General features: G+C 43.0%; 1 protein-coding gene across 1 annotated transcript in view; it reads left to right on the top strand.

Annotated features, from left to right (window-relative positions):
• The window catches only part of LOC129865575 (galactose-3-O-sulfotransferase 2-like), a 61748-nt gene that overhangs the window by 19001 nt on the left and 22045 nt on the right, over nucleotides 1-20702 (top strand). The gene's annotated exons all lie outside the window — the stretch shown is intronic.

Here is a 20702-nt window from a genome sequence, read left to right on the forward strand (position 1 = left end):
GCACACTGTATTCTCAAAGCCTACTCTATCCCTGATGCGTGGTACCGGCACTGGTGACGCCGGGCTGAGGACAAGCACATCAGGATTAGTAGGGGGAGAATATACAGTGTGTACAGGGCTCTGGAGACGCACTGGTAGCTTAGTGCGTGGGCCCGGAACTGGAGGCACCGGGCTAAATACACGCACCACAGGGAGAGTGCGTGGAGGAGGAACAGGGCTCAGGATACGCACTGGTAGCCTAGTGCATAGTGTAGACACTGTAGGTACTAGGCTGGGGCGGGGAGGTGGTGCCGGAAATACCGGACCGTGGAGGCGTACTGGCACTCTTGAGCATTGAACCTGCCCAACCTTACCTGGTTGAATGCTCCCGGTTGCCCGACCAGTGCGGGGAGGTGGAATAACCCGCACCGGCCTATGTAGGCGAACCGGGGAAACCATGCGTAAGGCAGGTGCCATGTATGCCGGCCCGAGGAGACGCACTGGAGACCAGACGCGTTGAGCCGGCCTCATGACACCTGGCTCAATGCCCAATCTAGCCCTCCCAGTGCGGGGAGGTGGAATAACCCGCACCGGGCTATGCACTCGTACAGGAGACACCGTGCGCTCTACTGCGTAACACGGCGCCTGCCCGTACTCCCGCTCTCCACGGTAAGCCCGGGAAGTGGGCACAGGTCTCCTACCTGCCCTTGGCCCACTACCCTTTAGCCCCCCCCCCAAGAAATTTTTGGGAGTTACTCACGGGCTTTTTCGGCTTCCGTGCCAGACGCGTTCCCTCATAGCTCCGGTTCCTCTCTCCGGTAGCCTCTGCTCTCCGCAGTGCCTCCAGCTGTTCCCATGGGAGGCGATCTCTACCAGCTAGGATCTCCTCCCATGTGTAAACACCCTTTCCATCCAACACATCGTCCCATGTCCATTGCTCCTTCTTCTCCTGTCCCTTTCTCCTTTGACTCCGCTGCTTGGCTCTGGGTTGGTGGGTGGTTCTGTAACGATTTTCCTCCTCCTCTCCATTTTCGGAGAAGGAGGAGTATTGAGGGAACCAAGGCGCAGCGGATTGTGAAGACATAATGATTTATTAAACATAAGACGAAAACACGAACTTACTATAAACTAACAAAATAACAAAACGAAAGTAGACAGACCTGAACGACGAACTTACATACAACGTGAAGAACGAAATGAACAAACCGTATACAGTCCCGTATGGTGCAAACATAGACACAGACACAGGAGACAACCACCCACAAACACACAGTGATAATGCCCTACCTAAATATGACTCTTGATTAGAGGAAAATGCAAACCACCTGCCTCTAATCAAGAGCCATACCAGGCAAACCGAAACCCACATAGAAACAGATAACATAGACTGCCCACCCAAAACACATGCCCTGACCATAAACACATAAAAAACAACATAAAACAGGTCAGGACTGTTACACATGGCCTATAGCTCTCTACACTCCCGGACATCTAGCGGATTCATAGTTGTGGGAAGTAGGGGTGCTGAGGGTGCTGTAGCACCCCCTGAAAAATCAGGAATACATTTTTTTTTGCAGCAACTCCACCCTCAAACTACTTCCCGCGGCTATGAGCGGATTAGCTGCTATAGCAACAAAGGACAGTTGGCAAGTAGAAAGTACTTTAATATACAGACAAAGTTAGCAAAACAATTGCTTATAATCATTAGTAAACAATCCCGCTATTAGATCAAGTTTACCTATATGAAAATAAAAGGTAATAAAACATTTTTTAAATCCTACAATTAATGTAGCCCTATTTAAACGGTTTTGACGGTTATTTTAATTTCATGACGGTCTTCATCCATAACCGTCAGTTACACGGTTATTCAATTACCGTCACAGCCCTAGCTTCTGTGAGACTGTATAGCCTGGATGAACCCCGGGCCCTTATGGACACAGGGGGCTCCGGCAATGGCTGACGTAGCACCCCATTTGGCTGTAACCAAACGTGGGGGCACTGACGTCACAGTAATGCTTTTGTGGCGGGTGGCGCACCGGTCGCTCAGACCCGCACTAAGGCCCCTCGCTCTGGGGGTTACCCGAGCCAAGTGCTCGGAGGCTGCTTCCTCATCGGAGGTGCCCGCAGGATGCTTTCTCCCTTCAACTCTAGGAATTGGAAATAGGAATGGGATTGCCATAATGCTAGGGGAAAGCTAGTAAGCTTAATTTGACGGAAGTTGTGTATGCTAGCCGACGTTAGCCACGATGAGGCTTCTAGTCTAATCTAGGCTAGCTAGCCTCTTGAAAGTAGTACGGTCCGTTTAGATCAAGAGAAAAATTATGGTGTAGATATTGGGGTCGGACGTACAGTAGATGAGTCCCCCCCCATTTTTCCCTACATTTTAAAACGCACTTCCTGCATTTATACACAGTTTAAAATGAATTATGACTCTCTGGGGGGTATTTTGAAAACACAGTGGAAGGTAAGTGGAAGGATATGTGGAAGGCCCCCCCCCACAATATATGTAAAAAAAAATTTTTTTTAGGGAAAACAGCTAACTTCCTGCATTTCAACACATTTTGCCATGGGGCAGAGAGAAACATTTGCAGTTTTATGATGCGATGCTACACATTTTCTCATGAGTATGAGATTTTATTTGCAGTTTTAGGACCAATTTCCTGCAATTCTACACATTGTACCATGGGGCTGAGATAATTTTTTTGTTGTTTTATAGCTCATCTCATGCTATTCTTCACATTTTTCATGAGGAGGATTTTTCCCCCTCAGTTTTGAAGCAAATTTTCTGCTACTCTACACATTTTGCCACGAGGCTGAGAGAAAATGTTGCCGTTGTAACTGTCCAGTGAAAATCTCATATTCTATTAACTCTGACTCATCCTATGCTTGTATTTGTGACTAAAGAATAAATTGGAGAAAAAACATGTAAAAAACCCCTCAAACTATCTCAAACAGACCATTTACAAAATGCTTCCTTTTTCCTCATAGAGGATGGCCAATCAGTCTACTCGCATGAATATTTTTAATGACCCGGTATACGCCCACACCATTCTGTTGTTGGGGAACATCCACACCATTCCAACACGGAAAAGCTGCTTTTTAACATAATTAATTAAACATTTTTGAAAGGAAATATTCATAGAAATGTATTTCATAGAAATCTGGAAACACTGCACAGTTTCTTCAAAGGTCAACTTTGGGTAAAAATGCTAAATGAATAGCTTTAAACGGTATAACTGATCAATGCACCATCATAGGTCATTTAATGCTTAACCCCAAAAATGGATGAACAAGATATTCGTTACTGATCTCTACAGCTTCCATTCAAAAACAAATCATGTGAAATGACGTCAACACATACTGGAGGAGTTACTGGCTAGCTACAAGTGGCTAGCTTAGCTAACAAACTAGCCAAGGCGGTCCGGGCGCATGACCAGAATGACACCTCAATGAACCACCAAAGGCACACCGCATTTCTGTTTGAAAATGGAGAAAGAGGAGGAGTTGGACCGTTTTTTGTTCCAAAAGTTGACAGTTAAAGCTAATTTCTGGTCATGGGTGCACCTCAGCCACGCTCAAGGTCCTAAACGATATCATAATCGCCATCGATAAGTGACATTACTGTGCAGCCGTATTCATCGACCTGGCTAAGGCTTTCGACTCTGTCAATCACCACATTCTTATCGGCAGACTAAACAGCCTTGGTTTCTCAAATAACTGCCTCGCCTGGTTCACCAACTACTTCTCTGATAGAGTTCAGTGTGTCAAATCGGAGGGCATGTTGTCCGGACCTCTGGCAGTTTCAATGGGGGTGCCACAGGTTTCAATTCTCGGGCTGACTCTCTTCTCTGTATACACCAATGATGTCGCTCTTGCTGCTGGTGACTCTCTGATCCACCTCTACGCAGACGACACCATTCTGTATACTTCTGGCCCTTCTTTGGACACTGTATTAACTAACCTCCAGACGTGCTTCGATGCCATACAACTCTTTTTCTGTTGCCTCCAACTGCTCTTAAATGCAAGTAAAACTAAATGCATGCTCTTCAACCGATCGCTGCCTGTACCTGCCCGCCCGTCCAGCATCACTACTCTGGACGGTTCTGACTTAGAATATGTGAACAACTACCAATACCTAGGTGTCTGGTTAGACTGTAAACTCTCCTTCCAGTCTCACATTAATCATCTCCAATCCAAAATTAAATCTGGAATCATCTTCCTATTTCGCAACAAAGCATCCTTCACTCATGCTGCCAAACATACCCTCGTAAAACTAACCATCCTACCGATCCTCGACTTCGGCGATGTCATTTACAAAATAGCCTCCAACACTCTACTCAACAAATTGGATACAGTCTATCACAGTGCCATCCACTTTGTCACCAAAGCCCCATATACTACCCACCATTGCGACCTGTACGCTCTCGTTGGCTGGCCCTCGCTTCATACTCGTCGCCAAACCCACTGGCTCCGAGTCATCTGCAATTCTCTGCTAGGTAAAGCCCCGCCTTATCTCAGCTCACTGGTCACCATAGCAGTACCCACCTGTAGCACGCGATTCCAGCAGGTATATCTCACTAGTCACCCCCAAAGCCAATTCTTCTTTTGGCCGCTTTTCCTTCCAGTTCTCTGCTGCCAATGACTGGAACGAACTGCAAAAATCGCTGAAGCTGGAGACTCATATCTCCCTCACTAGCTTTAAGCACCAGCTGTCAGAGCAGCTCACAGATCACTGCACCTGTACATAGCCCATCTATAATATAGCCCATCAAACTACCCCATACTGTATTTATTTATTTATCTTGCTCCTTTGCACCCCAGTATCTCTACTTGCACATTCATCTTCTGCACATCAATCACTCCAGTGTTTAATTGGTATATTGTAATTACTTTGCCACCATGGCCTATTTATTGCCTTACCTCCCTTATCTTACCTCATTTGCACACACTGTATATAGATTTTTTTTTACTGTATTATTGACTGTATGTTTGTTTATTCCATGTGTAACTGTGTGTTGTTGTATGTGTCGAACTGCTTTGCTTTATTCTTGGCCAGGTCGCAGTTGTAAATGAGAACTTGTTCCTCAACTAGCCTACCTGGTTAAATAAAGGTGAAATAAATAAATTAAAATACTTGCAATTTAGTGTTACGGCCATGGTTGAGTGTTACGGCCATAGCCATGGTTGAGTGTTACGACCATGGTTTAGTGTTACGGCCATGGTTGAGTGTTACGGCCATGGCCATGGTTTAGTGTTGCGGCCATGGTTTAGTGTTGCGGCCATGGTTTAGTGTTGCGGCCATGGTTTAGTGTTGCGGCCATGGTTTAGTGTTGCGGCCATGGTTTAGTGTTGCGGCCATGGTTTAGTGTTGCGGCCATGGTTTAGTGTTGCGGCCATGGTTTAGTGTTACGGCCGTGGTTTAGTGTTACGGCCGTGGTTAAGTGTTGCGGCCATGGTTTAGTGTTACGGCCGTGGTTAAGTGTTACGGCCATGGTTGAGTGTTACGGCCGTGGTTTAGTGTTACGGCCGTGGTTTAGTGTTACGGCCATGGTTTAGTGTTACGGCCGTGGTTGAGTGTTACAGCCATGGTTGAGTGTTACGGCCATGGTTGAGTGTTACGGCCATGGTTGAGTGTTGCGGCCATGGTTGAGTGTTACGGCCATGGTTGAGTGTTGCGGCCATGGTTGAGTGTTACGGCCATGGTTTAGTGTTACGGCCGTGGTTTCCTGCAATTTTGCCATTGTGTTCATATGCTATCTGGGGGGCCCCCAAGCAACGTAACGCTAGATACGTATACTAAACAAGAGAGCTACCCTAGCAATTCCACCGTTAGGAAGCCGGAATAGCTAGCAGTTGCTAGCTCGACTCTGAGAGTTAGCCAAACTGGCTAGCATGCTATGCAGCGCTTGGTCTCAAAAGTCTATGTAGGACCGGATCACTGAGGTGGGACCCGGACCCTTCTGGGAAGAGGCAAGCACAGGCGGTGGGGGGATACCCACAGAACCTGGTCGCTCTCTCTCTTTGAGTAGCCTCCCGTAACCAGCGACAGAGAGCACAAGAGCCGGGAGACATTCAACCCAACCAAAGTCCAAATGCATCTCCGCGTCCCACTCAAACTCGCCGAGGTACGTGCAACTGGGAAACGCCAAGCTCCCTAGATAATGCTACCCGGTAGTCAATAGAACCTGCGCCACGGACTAGCAGGGGAAAAGTGCCCACGGTCCCCGAGCCTCGCACATTAACTGATATGAGCGAGAGCAGCCTGATCATGCACAGAGCCGAGACATACTGGACAAAAAAGGTTAGCATCTTTTAATTCATTGGGACATGGTCGCGAACCCCAACCAGACTTGTTAGCCTTTGTCATTTCGGTCGAGTTAGACAATCTTACTTATTGCTATAGCCAGGCCAAGCAATCTGAAGAATAACTAATTGTTTGTGTTTAAGAAACGTATGAGAACCATACAAACTTCAACACACAACGTCCAGGGGGTGAGCACGCTCTACCACGAAGGGACAGTTTAGTTGGTTAAAAATTCCAAAGGCACTGAGCTAACTTTGTTGCAGGTGCATGTTGTGTTGTAAATGTGAACATGAGTTAAAACCGCCACTTCAGATTAATCGGACGTTTTTTCTTGCACTTATACCCAATGATTATGAAAACTTACTTGATAGGTTGGGCGTCCTCATTGTGGTTTTCTAGACGTGTTTAATGCATTTTATGTACACACTTTATTAGAGTACTCATGAAATGCACATTGTTATATTTGGTAACACTTGCTTATTTTCAATCGACTCCAATCCCTTTCGCCGCATTGAACGGATGTGGGTGGTGCAATGTCTACGTAAGGGTGCATATTATAAAACACTCACAAAAGCTCTGTCGATGGTCTTGAGGCCGATACATGAAGCTTAATAGCATGAAGCTTGGTCCCGTGTGGCTCAGTTGGTAGAGCATGGCGCTTGCAACGCCAGGGTTGAGGGTTCAATTCCCACGGGGGGACCAGGGTGAATTTGTATGAACTTTCCAATTTGTAAGTCGCTCTGGATAAGAGCGTCTGCTAAATGACGTAAATGTAATAAAGAGCAGTGATACTATCAAGAACAGTGTGCGGGTTTCTTCTTTTTTTCACAGTTTAGTTGGTGCAACGTAAGACAGTCTCGTGTTCCAGTTGTTTGTTTTAGTAGAGTGAATCCTTCTTGTTCATGTATGCAGCAGTGAGTGCATACTTGCATGTGGCTGGGTACACATTGCTGACAGCAGCAGTATACAATTACTGAACAGAGGCAGTAGGAAATAAGAGCCGTGGTCAGTTCCCACAATGATTGAAATGCATCCTATTGAAGATAACCTTTTGGATAGCCTTGCTGTCCATCTCATTCGCACTGAAATGCATCCTCAACTCTGCAATACTCTCAGTACAACAAGGGCCTGTTCATCATGGTGCAAACGTTGAAGAATATCCAGATAGAAATGTATTGTGTAGAACAGGGGCCATATCCACAAAGCCTCAGTGTAGAAGATTTCCCAGCTAGCACATAACGTTCTAAGAACCATATGTTTCTTAGTGCTTGGTGAGATTGTGGTTGTCCTATGGTTATTCTTCATGCAACCTTCCCACAACTTTCTGGGAATGGTGCAGGATAGTTGCTTGGCTTTGGAACATTCTCAGCACATTTAAGGAATTTGACAGAAACTATATTTTCTTGGTATTTCATTAGTTCAACAGAATGTTACCAAAAGTTCAAAAATTGTTACATTTCGTTAACATTTTGGTAATGTTCTAGGAACGTTCTCTAGGTGGTTTGACATTGGGAATATTCTCAAATAGTTCTGTTGGAAGGTGAACCTTCACCCCATTCTGAGGTCCTGAGAGCTCTGGAGCAGGTTTTTATCAAGGATCTCTCTGTATTTTGCTCCGTTCATCTTTGCCTCGATCCTGACGAGTATCCCAGTACCTGGCGCTGAAAAACGTCCCCACAGCATGATGCTGCCACCACCATGCTTAACCTTAGGGATGGTGCCAGGTTTCCTCCAGGTGTGACGCTTGTCATTCAGGCCAATGAGTTCAATCTGGGTTTCATCAGACCAGAGAATCTTGTTTCCCATGGTCTGAGAGTCTTTTGGTACCTTTGGGCAAGCTCCAAGCGGGCTATCATTATCCTTTTACTGAGGAGTGGCTTCCATCTAGCCTCTACCATAAAGGTCTGATTGGTGGAGTGCTGCAGAGATGGTTGTCCTTCTGGAAGGTTCTCCCATCTCCACAGAGGAACTCTAGAGCTCGATCAGAGTGACCGTCAAGTTCTTGGTCACCTCCTTGACCAAGGCCCTTCTCCCCTGATTGTTCAGTTTGGCCGGGCGGCCAGCTCTAGGAAGAGTCTTTGTGGTTCCAAACTATTTCCATTTAAGAATGATGGAGGCCACTGTGGTCTTGGGGACCTGCAATGCTGCAGAATTGTTATGGTACCCTTCCCCGGATCTGTGCCTCGACACAATCCTGTCTTGTCACTCAAAGGACTATTCCTTCGACCTCATAGCTTGGTTTTTGCTTTGACATGCATTGTCAACTGTGGGACCTTATATAGACAGGTGTGTGAGCCTTTCCAAATCATGTTCAATCAATTGAATTTACCACAGGTGGACTCCAATCAAGTTGTGGAAACAGCTCAAGGATGATCAATGGAAACAGGATGCACCTGAGCTCAATTTCAAGTCACATAGAAAAGGGTTACAAATACTTGCAGTACCAGTCAAAAGTTTGCACACACCTACTCATTCAAGGGTTTTTCTTTATTTTTACTATGTTCTATATTGTAAGACATCAACACTATAAAATAACACATATGGAATCATGTAGTAACCAAAAAAGTGTTAAACAAATCAAAATATATTTTAATTTTGAGATTCTTCAAAGTAGCCACCCTTTGCTTTGATGACAGCTTTGCACATTCATGGCATTCTCTCAACCAGCGTCACTTGGAATGCTTTTCCAACAGTCTTGAAGGAGCTCCCACATATGCTGAGCACCTGTTGGCTGCTTTTCTTTCACTCTGCGGTCCAAATCATCCCAAACCATCTCAATTGGGTTAGTTGGGTGATTGTGGAGGCCAGGTCATCTGATGCATCACTCTCCTTCTTGGTCAAATAGCACTTACACAACCTGGAGGTGTGTTGGGTCATTGTCCTGTTGAAAAACAAATGATAGTTCCACTAAGCACAAACCAGATGGGATGGCGTATCGCTGCAGAATGCTGTGGTAGCCATGCTGGTTAAGTGTGCCTTGAATTCTAAATAAATCACAGACAGTGTCACCAGCAAAGCACCATCACACCTCCTCCTCCATGCTTCACAGAGGTAACAACACATGCAGAGATCATCCGTTCACCTACTCTGCGTCTCACAAAGACACAGCAGTTGGAATAAAAATTCTAAACTTTGGACTCAGACTTAAGGACAGATTTCCACCGGAATGTCCATTGCTCGTGTTTCTTGGCAGAAGCAACTCTCTTCTTCTTATTGGTGTCCTTCACCAATAAGACCATGAAGGCCTGATTCACGCAGTCTCCTCTGAACAGTTGATGTTGAGATGTGTCTGTTACTTGAACTCTGTGAAGCATTTATTTGGGCTGAATTTCTGAGGTTGGTAACTAATGAACTTATCCTCTGCAGCAGAGGTAACACTGGGTCTTCCTTTCATCTCGCATGAGAGACAGTTTCATCATAGCGCTTAATGGTTTTTCTGACTGCACTTGAAGAAACTCAAAGTTCTTGACATTGTCCTGATTGATTGACCTTCATGTCTTAAAGTAATGATGGACTGTCATTTCTCTTTGCTTCTTTGAGCAGTTAAAAAAACAAACATAATACGGACTTGGTATTTTACCAAATAGGGCTATCTTCTGTATACCACCTCTACCATGTCACAATACATCTGATTGGCTCAAATGCATTAAGAAGGAAAGAAATTCGACAAATGAACGTTTAACAAGGCACAGCTGTTAATCGAAATGCATTCCAGGTTACTACCTCATGAAACTGGTTGTGAGAATGCCATGCGTGCACACGGAGCTGTTATGAAGTAAAAGGGTGGCTACTTTTAAGAATCTCAAATATAAAATATATTTCGATTTGTAATTTTTGGGGGGGGTTAATACATGGTTCCATATGTGTTATTTCATATTTTTGATGCCTTCAATAGTATTCTACAATGTGGAAATTAGTAAAAATAAAGAAAAACCCTGGAATGAGTAGGTGTGTCCAAACTTTTGACTGGTACTGTATGTAAATAAGGTATATCTGTTTTTTAAAAATATTTTTATATATTGGTAAACATTTCTAAAAACCTGTTTTCGCTTCATCATTATGGGGTATTGTGTGTAGATTGCTGAGGAAATGTTTTTCTATAATTAATTTTAAATAAGGCTGTAACGTAACAAAATGTGGAGAAAGTCAAGGGGTCTGAATACTCACTGTATATGAGTCTCACCGTCTTGTCTGTCATGTATGCCTACAATTATAGGGAATGATATCTTCTGGTCTGGTCATTATATTTCTATCTGCAACATTCTGAATGTTTCACCCCAGGCCCTGGCTTGGAAGGTTCAAGGGTGCAACATTACAGGCTGTTCAGATATAAATGTGTTTGAGTCTGCTGCTCTATGTGTTACATTCTATATGCAATCTCTATATTTTTCCATGTGCAGTAAGACGTTTCACTCCAGGCCCTATATGGCCAGCCACAGAGAGAAGACACCCTTCACTTGAAGTGATAACTGTCTGCTCTATTCATTATATTTCTATCTGTATTCTTCTGCAACGTTCTGAACATTTCAGTTCCCCAAGTACACCCCAGGCTCTGCTGAGACCTCTGTCGGAGACAGTATTCAAGTGTTAGAAGTCCTAACTGTCTGCTCTATTCATTATATTTCTCTGTGCAGTGCTCTGAACATTTCACCCCAGGCCCTGCACAGCCTGCACAGCTTGCCATGGCACAGAGACACACTTCAATAGAAGTGATAACGCCCTGCTTCCCCTCCATTATCACATTCCATTGCTTCCCGTTGAACTCTGCAGCGGCGAATTAGCGCCAAGTCCACTCTTTACTGCTACTGCTTGAACTGGAGGTTGTGCACTACTTTTGACCAGGGCCATAGGGCACATGTAGAAGTAGTGAACTTGTAAAAAGTAGTTAGACAAAGTTCTCTTGGATGTTCAGCATTCGAAGTGAGTGACAGAGACCGTTTGACTTCAAATCAAATCTGATTTTATTGGTCACATACAGTTGAAGTCGGAAGTTTACATACACCTTAGCCAAATACATTTAAACTCAATTTTTCCCAATTCCTGACATTTAATCCGAGTAAAAATTCCCTGTCTTAGGTCAGTTAGGATCACCACCTTATTTTAAGAATGTTAAATGTCAGAATAATAGTAGAGAGAATGATTTATTTCAGATTTGATTTCTTTCATCACATTCCCAGTGGGTCAGAAGTTTACATACACTCAATTAGTATTTGGTAGCATTGCCTTTAAATTGTTTAACTTGGGTCAAATGTTTCGGGTAGCCTTCCACAAGCTTCCCACAGTCATTTGGGTGAATTTTGGTCCCATTCATCCTGACAGAGCTGGTGTAACTGGGTCAGGTTTGTAAGGTTTGTAGGCCTCCTTGCTCGCACACGCTTTTTCAGTTCTGATCACAAATGTTCTATTGGACTGAGGTAAGGGCTTTGTGATTGCCACTCCAATACCTTGACTTTGTTGTCCTTAAGCCATTTTGCCACAACTTTGGAAGTATGCTTAGGGGTCATTGTCCATTTGGAAGACCCATTTGCGACCAAGCTTTAACTTCCTGCCAGATGTCTTGAGACGTTGCTTCAATATATCCACATAATTTTCTTTCCTCATGATGCCATCTATTTAGTGAAGTGCACCAGTCCCTCCTGCGGCAAAGCACCCCCACAACATGATGCTGCCGCCCCCGTGCTTCACGGTTGGGATGGTGCACTTCGGGTTGCAAGTCTCCCCCTTTTTGCCTCCAAACATAACGATGGTCATTATGGCCAAACAGTTCTATTTTTGTTTCATCAGACCAGAGGACATTTCTCCAAAAAGTACGATCTTTGTCCCCATGTGCAGTTGCAAACCGTAGTCTGGCTTTTTTATGCCGGTTTTGGAGCAGTGGCTTCTTCCTTGCTGAGCGGTTATGTCGATATAGGACTCGTTTTACTGTGGATATAGATACATTTGTACCTGTTTCCTCCAGCATTTTCACAAGGTCCTTTTCTGTTGTTCTGGGATTCATTTGCACTTTTCGCACCAAAGTACGTTCATCTCTAGGAGACAGAACGCGTCTCTTTCCTGAGCGGTATGACGGCTGCGTGGTGCCATGGTGTTTATACTTGCGTACTGTTGTTTGTACAGATGGACGTGGTACCTTCAGGCGTTTGGACATTTCTCCCAAGGATGAAACAGACTTGTGGAGGTCTACAATTGTTTTTCTGAGGTCTTGGCTGATTTCTTTTGATTTTCCCATGATGTCAAGCAAAGAGGCACTGAGCTTGAAGGTAGGCCTTGAAATACATCCACAGGTACACCTCCAATTGACTCAAATGATGTCAGTTAGCCTATCAGAAGCTTCTAAAGCCATGATATAATTTTCTGGAATTTTCCAAGCTGTTTAAAGGCACAGTCAACTTAGTGTATGTAAACTTCTGATCCACTGGAATTGTGATACAGTGAATTATAAGTGAAATAATCTGTCTGTAAACAATTGTTGGAAAATTACTTGTGTCATGCACAAAGTAGATGTTCTAACCGACTTGCCAAAACTATAGTTTGTTAACAAGAAATTTGTGGAGTGGTTGACAAACGAGTTTTAATGACTCCAACCTAAGTGTATGTAAACTTCTGACTTCAACTGTACAGTCGTGGCCAAAGTTTTGAGAATGACACAAATATTAATTTTCACAAAGTCTGCTGCCTCAGGTTGTATGATGGCAATTTGCATATACTCCAGAATGTTACGAAGAGTGATCAGATGAATTGCAATTAATTGCCAAGTCCCTCTTTGCCATGCAAATGAACTGAATCCCCCAAAAACATTTCCACTGCATTTCAGCCCTGCCACAAAAGGACCAGCTGACATCATGTCAGTGATTCTCTCGTTAACACAGGTGTGAGTGTTGACGAGGACAAGGCTGGAGATCACTCTGCCATGCTGATTGAGTTCGAATAACAGACTGGAAGCTTCAAACGGAGGGTGGTGCTTGGAATCATTGTTCTTCCTCTGTCAGTCATGGTTACCTGCAAGGAAACACGTGCAGTCATCATTGCTTTGCACAAAAAGGGCTTCACAGGCAAGGATATTGCTGCCAGTAAGATTGCACCTAAATCAACCATATATCGGATCATCAAGAACTTCAAGGAGAGCGGTTCAATTGTTGTGAAGAAGGCTTCAGGGCGCCGAAGAAAGTCCAGCAAGCGCCAGGACCGTCTCCTAAAGTTGATTCAGCTGCGGGACCGGGGCACCAGCAGTACAGAGCTTGCTCAGGAATGGCAGCAGGCAGGTGTGAATGCATCTGCACGCACAGTGAGGCGAAGACTTTTGGAGGATGGCCTGGTGTCAAGAAGGGCAGCAAAGAAGCCACTTCTCTCCAGGAAAAACATCAGGGACAGACTGATATTCTGCAAAAGGTACAGGGATTGGACTGCTGAGGACTGGGGTAAAGTCATTTTCTCTTATGAATCCCCTTTCCAATTGTTTGGGGCATCCGGAAAAAAGCTTATCCGGAGAAGACAAGGTGAGTGCTATCATCAGTCCTGTCTCATGCCAACAGTAAAGCATCCTGAGACCAATCATGTGTGGGGTTGCTTCTCAGCCAAGGGAGTGGGCTCACTCACAATTTTGCCTAAGAACACAGCCATGAATAAAGAATGGTTCCAACACATCCTCCGAGAGCAACTTCTCCCAACCATCCAGGCAAAAGTGATAACTAAGTGGCTCGGGGAAGAAAACATAGATATTTTGGGTCCATGGCCAGGAAACTCCCCAGACCTTAATCCCATTGAGAACTTGTGGTCAATCCTCAAGAGGCAGGTAGACAAACAAAAACCCACAAATTCTGAACTCCAAGCATTGATTATGCAAGAATGGGCAGCCATCAGTCAGGATGTGGCCCAGAAGTTAATTGCCAGCATGACAGCGGATTGCAGAGGTCTTGAAAAAGAAGGGTCAACACTGCAAATATTGACTCTTTGCACCAACTTCATGTAATTGTCAATAAAAGCCTTTGACACTTATGAAATGCTTGTAATTATACTTCAGTATTCCATAGTAACATCTGACAAAAATATCTAAAGACACTGAAGTAGCAAACTTTGTGGAAATTAATATTTGTGTCATTCTCAAAACTTTTGGCCACGACTGTACATACATGGTAAGCAGATGTCATTACGAGTGTAGCGAAATGCTTATGCTTGTAGATCCGACGGTGCAGCAGTATCTAACAGGTAATATCTAACATTTCACAACAAAACCTAATACACACAATCCTGTAAAGCACAGGTGTCAAACTCATTCCACGGAGGGCCGAGTGTCTGCGGGTTTTCGTTCCTCCCTTGTACTTGATTGATGAATTAACATCACTAATTAGTTAGGAACTCCCCACACCTGGTTGTCTAGGGCTTTATTGAAAGGAAAAACCAAAAACCTGCAGACACAAGGCCCTCCGTGGAATGAGTTTGACACCCCTGCTGTAAAGGAATGGGATGAGAATATATAAGTATAAAATATATGGATGATCAGTGACAGAGTGGCTAAGATGCAATAGATAGTAAAGAATAGATAGTGAAGGATACAGTATACAGTATATACATATGAGATGAGTAATGACTAATGCGAGATATGTAAACATTCTTAAAGTGGCATTATTAAAGTGACTAGTGTTCCATTTATTAAATTGGCCAATGATATCAAGTCTGTAGGTAGGCAGCCGCCTCTCTGTGCTGTTTAACAATCTGATGTTCTTGAGATAGAAGGTGTTTTTCAATCTCTCTTTCCCAGGTCTGATACACCTTGTACTGACCTCGCCTTCTGGATGGAAGCGGGGTGAACAGGTAGTGGCTCGGGTGGTTATTGTCCTTGATGATATTTTTTGCCTTCCTGTGACATCGGGTGTTGTAGGTGTCCTGCACCACCCTCTGGAGAGCCTTGCGGTTGTGGGCGGTGCAGTTGCAGTACCAGGCGGTGATACAGCCTGTAAAATTTAGTGAGGGTTTTCGGTGACAAGCCACATTTTTTCAGCCTCCTGGGGTTGAAGAGGCGCTGTTGCGCCTTCTTCACCACACTGTCTGTGTGCGTGGACCAATTTCAGTTTGTCAGTGATATGTACACCGAGGAACTTTCCACCTTCTCCACTGCTGTCCCGTCGATGTGGATAGGAGGGGTGCTCCCGTTGCTGTTTCCTGAAGTCCACAATCATCTCTGTTGTTTTGCTGACATTGAGTGAGAGGTTATTTTCCTGACACCACAGTCCGAGGGCCCTGTGCATATTAAAAGACCAGTTTGTCTTATATAAGGCTGAATGGACTGAATGTAATGGTCATTCTGCATTTGAGTACTGTAATTATAATACTGTACATTAGGTCCAATTTATTCTTTACCTTTACACGTGATATTTCTTGGTCTTAGACTGAATGGACTGAAGGACTGAATGGAGCCTAATGCTCTTCATGCATTCAGTAATAGATAGCTACAATACAAATGCATATTATGTGCATAGGAACCCTTTGAGTAAGACTAAAGCGATCTGGACGTGGCCTGATGGTCATCATACATTTATACTGAACAAAAATATAAATGCAACATGTAAGTGTTGGTCTCATGATTCATGAATTGAAGTAAAAGATCCCAGAAATGTTCCATACACACAACAGCTTATTTCTCTCAGATTTTGTGCACACATTTGTTTTTATCCCTGTTAGCAAGCATTTCTCCTTTGCCAAGAAAATCCATTCACCTGACAGGTGTGGCAAATCAAGAAGCTGATTAAACCGCATGATCATTACACAGGTGCACCTTGTGCTGGGGACAATAAAAGGCCATTCTAAAATGTGCAATTTTGTCACACAACACAATGCCACAGATGTCTCAAGTTTTGAGGGAGCATGCAATTGGCCTGCTGACTGCAGGAATGTCCACCAGAGCTGTTGTCAGAGAATTGAATGTACATTTCTCCATAAGCCGCCTCCAACGTCGTTTTAGAGAATTTGGCAGTAGTCCAACCGTCCTCACAACCGCAGCCACCCGGACAGCTGATGAAATAGAGGAGTATTTCTGTCTGTAATAAAGCCCTTTTATTGGGGAAAAGTCATTCTGATTGGCTGGGTCTAGCTCCCCAGTGGGTGGGCCTGGCTCCCAAGTGGGTGGTGCTATGACTTCCCAGGTCCACCCATGGCTGTGTCCCTGCCCAGTCATGTGAAATCCATAGATTAGGGCCTAATTTATTTATTTCAATTGACTGATTTCCTCATGTAAACTGTAACTCAATAAAATCTTTGAAATTGTTGCATGTTACATTTATATTTTTGTTCAGTAGTGTAATAGATACTGTACTGTACGTTAGTTCCTTAACATTATTATGTGATTTATTATTTATTATATGTCGATATTAAAGGGATAGTTCACCCAAATTACAAAATTGCACATAGCAGCCAGGTTATCAAACCCAAAGCATTGATTGCTGATACTGTCTCCCCTTGTCCTAAGACTGCTTATAGAGTAAGGAAACCAATATTTAATTTTGGTGAACGATCCCTTTAAATTTGTCAAAAATAATCTAGTCTTCTTTTTTTTATTGGTTGCCACAGATTAATCTGCAGCGATGATACATTTTTAGTTTATCCTTTGATTTATTTATATTTTATTTTAATATAGGTGATCTCATCCCATTGAGATTATAAAAGGAAAATCTATTTTTTCAAAGGGACACCTGTCCAAACAAAATGTCCCCATGCCCAGCAATCAAACACTACAGTTTGGGGTATTATAATTTATCCTTTATTTTATGGTGGTCCCATTGAGATTTAAAAATCTATAAAAGGGATATCACCCGAAAACATTGCCCCAGCAATCAGACATTACAGTATTTAAGTATTATTACACCAGTATTATTATCACCGGTACTATGATTCAGTATTAGGTGGTGGTAGTGTTGATCCTATTGCCTCTAGGTAAGTTCAGCTGGGTTCAGTCACACGCTCTGCCTGGTCTCTGCTCTGGAGGATCCTTCATGATAATTTAAGATAAAAAAATGAAACTTAAGGTTACTTTTCCATCAGTTCGTTTTTTAACCTTTGTAGACTTAAGGGGTGCTTTGAGGAACCCTTTTCAAAAGAGCGGTGCGTTTTGGAACCAGCAGTGTGCTCGTGAGTAAAGGGAGCTCGTGCGTACTATTCGAATTGAGACGGTCGGTCAAAAGATGCACTGGAAGCGGGAAGCCTGTGGATGGTTGTAGACCCCTACAGGTGAAAGACAACTGCAAATGATCGATGAGAAAGGTGAGTAAATGTTAGCTATTCGATAGCAAAGTTAAGTGATATCAAAAAACAAGAAAAAAGTACATCATGTAATGTAGTCTTCGTTTTTCATCAGCTAGCCTGTAATGTTAGCTGCTAATTGTATAATTGTTGGTACATTTTAGCTAACGTTAGCTTGCTAGTTACTGTAATGTTAGCTAACTTTAGCTAGCTAGATTCAATATGGCAAAATGTTCATCCTCATTTAAACCCATAATACGCTCTCTCACCACTCCTTCCATCCTCCTCCCTTAAGACTTTCACACACACAGAGAGAGAGAGAGCACGAGAGCGAAATAACCCAATCTAGGTTATATTAAAGGTGAAATATGCAGAAATTGTTCCGCCATTTCCTGATTGAAAAAATTCTAATAGTTTGCCTAATTTCAGTTTGTGTCAAAACAAGCATTCATTGTGTAAAGAATGATTGTACCATCTAAACCTCTGTTGAATATATTTTCCATAACCCAAAATATTGTATGTTCAGCAGTTTGAAGCAGATTTACTAAACTGAAAGAAAAAAGAAATGTATATGTTACATTTGATATCAACTACTCATGTTGACTGTGTCTAATTTATGTCTTTCAGGGTGGTGTGTCGGGATGGACTGCTCTGATGGAGAAACTCAACCTCCACAAACTCTACGCCTATGTAGATATTCCATTACAAATCTGCCGTTTCCAGCTACAATAGTCATTTACAACATTAACAATGTCTACACTGTATTTCTGATCTATTTGATGTTATTTTAATGGACAATTTGTTTTGCTTTTCTTTCAAAAACAAGGACATTTCTAAGTGACCACAAACTTTTGAACAGTAGTGTATATATGTATGTTTTTATGTTTAGATTCATAATATAATTTAAAAGTATGCATTAAGGGATCTGTAATAGAATAAATGTGGCAAAATGTCTACATTACGAATGTAGACATTAATAAAGGCATTTCTAATAATGTGGGACGGGACGCTTGGCATTCAGGCCAAAGAGTTCAATATTGGTTTCATCAGACCAGAGAATCTTGTTTCTCATGGTTTGAGAGTCTTTAGGTGCCTTTTGGCAAACTCAAAGCGGGTTGTCATGTGCCTTTTACTGAGGAGTGGCTTCCGTCTGGCCACTCTAACATAAAGGCCTGATTGGTGGAGTGCTGCAGAGATGGTTGTCCTTCTGGAAGGTTCTCCCCTCACCAACGAGGAACTCTAGAGCTCTGTCAGAGTGACCATCAGGTTCTTGGTCACCTCCCTGACCAAGGCCCTTCTCCCCGATTTCTCAGTTTGGCCAGGCAGTCAGCTCTAGGAAGAGTCTTGGTGGTTCCAAACATCTTCCATTTTAGAATGATGGAGGCCACTGTGTTCTTGGGGACCTTCAATGCTACAGAAATTGTTTGGTACCCTTCCCCAGATCTGTGCCTCGACACAATCCTGTTTCGTTGCTCTATGGATAATTCCTTCGACCTCATGGCTTGGTTTTTGCTCTGACCATGCACTGTCAACTATGGGACCTTATATAGACAGGTGTCTGCCTTTCCAAATCATGTCCAATCAATTGAACTCACCACAGGTGGACTCCAATCAAGTTGTAGAAACATCTCAAGGGTGATCAATGGAAACAGGATGCACCTGAGCTCAATTTCGAGTCTCATAGCATAGGGTCTGAATACTTGAGTAAATAAGGTATTTCTGTTTTTTTATTTGTAATAAATTAGCGAAAATTTCTAAAAACCTGTTTTTGCTTTTTCATTATGGGGTATTGTGTGTAGATTGCTGAGGATTTTTATTATATTTAATACATTTTAGAATAAGGCTGTCAAGTAACAAAATGTGGATCAAGTCAAGGGGGCTGAATTCTTTCGAAGGCGCTGTACAAAGCTGGTTTGAATCCCCGAGCCGGCAAGGTGGAAAAATCTGCCATTCTATGTTTGAGCAGGGCAGTTAACCCCCAACAACTGCTTCCCGGGCGCCGATTAAGGTAGCTCCCCGCACCTCTCTGATTCAGAGGGGTTGGGTTAAATGTGGAAGACACATTTCGTTTGAATGCATTCAGTTGTGCAACTGACTTGGTATCCCCTTTCCCTTCCCATTAATTCAGCTCCGCCCTGGGGTTTCTGTAGTGCACTTGGAATAGAGTTTTTAAAAACACTGAATTGATGCAAATAATCATGATTCTGCCAGGTAGGCATACAGTGCCTTCAGAAAGTATTCACACCCCTTGACTTTTTCCAAATTTTGTTGTGTTACAGCCTGAATTTAAAATGGATTACATTTAGATTGTTAGCCACCCCATAATATGAGGGTAGAATATTATGTTTTTCCAACATTTTTACAAATGAATTCAAAATGAAAAGCTGAAATGTCTTGAATCAATAAGTTTTCAACCCCTTTGTTGTGGCAAGCCAAAATAATTTCAGGAGTAAAAATGTGCTTAACAAGTCACATAATACGTTGCATGGATTCACTCTGTGCAATTATAGTGTTTAACATCTTTTTTATTGACTACCTCATCTCTGTACCCAACATATACAATTATTTGTAAGATCCCTCAGTTGAGCACTGAATTCCAAACACAGATTCAACCACAAAGACCAGAGAGGTTTTCCAATGCCTCGCAAAGAAGGGAACCTATTGGTAGATGGGTAAAAATGTAAACAAGCAGACATTGAATATCCCTTTGAGCATGGTTAAGATATTAATTACACTTTGGGTGGTGTATCAATACACCAAGTCACTAAAACAATACAGGCGTCCTTCCTAACTCAGTTGCCGGAGAGGAAGGAAACCGCTCAGGGATTTCACCATGAGGCCAAAACAGTTACAGAGTTGAATGGCTGTGATAGGAGAACACTGAGGATGAATCAACAACATTGTAGTTACTCCACAATACTAACATAATTGACAGAGTGAAAAGATGGAAGCATGTACAGAATAAACATTTTCCAAAACATGAACCCTGTTTAGCAACAAGGAAATAAAGTAATACTGCCAAAAATGTGGCAAAGCAATTCACCTTTTGTCCTGAATGCAAAGTGTTATGTTGAGAGATTAATTTACCTTTCAACAGGACAAAAACCTATAAAACAAGGCCAAATCTACACCTGAGTTGCTTACCAAGAAAACGGTGAATGTTCCTGAGTGGCTGAGTTCCAGTTTT

This window comes from Salvelinus fontinalis, chromosome 11 (assembly GCF_029448725.1).
Source record: "Salvelinus fontinalis isolate EN_2023a chromosome 11, ASM2944872v1, whole genome shotgun sequence".
Taxonomy (NCBI): domain Eukaryota; kingdom Metazoa; phylum Chordata; class Actinopteri; order Salmoniformes; family Salmonidae; genus Salvelinus; species Salvelinus fontinalis.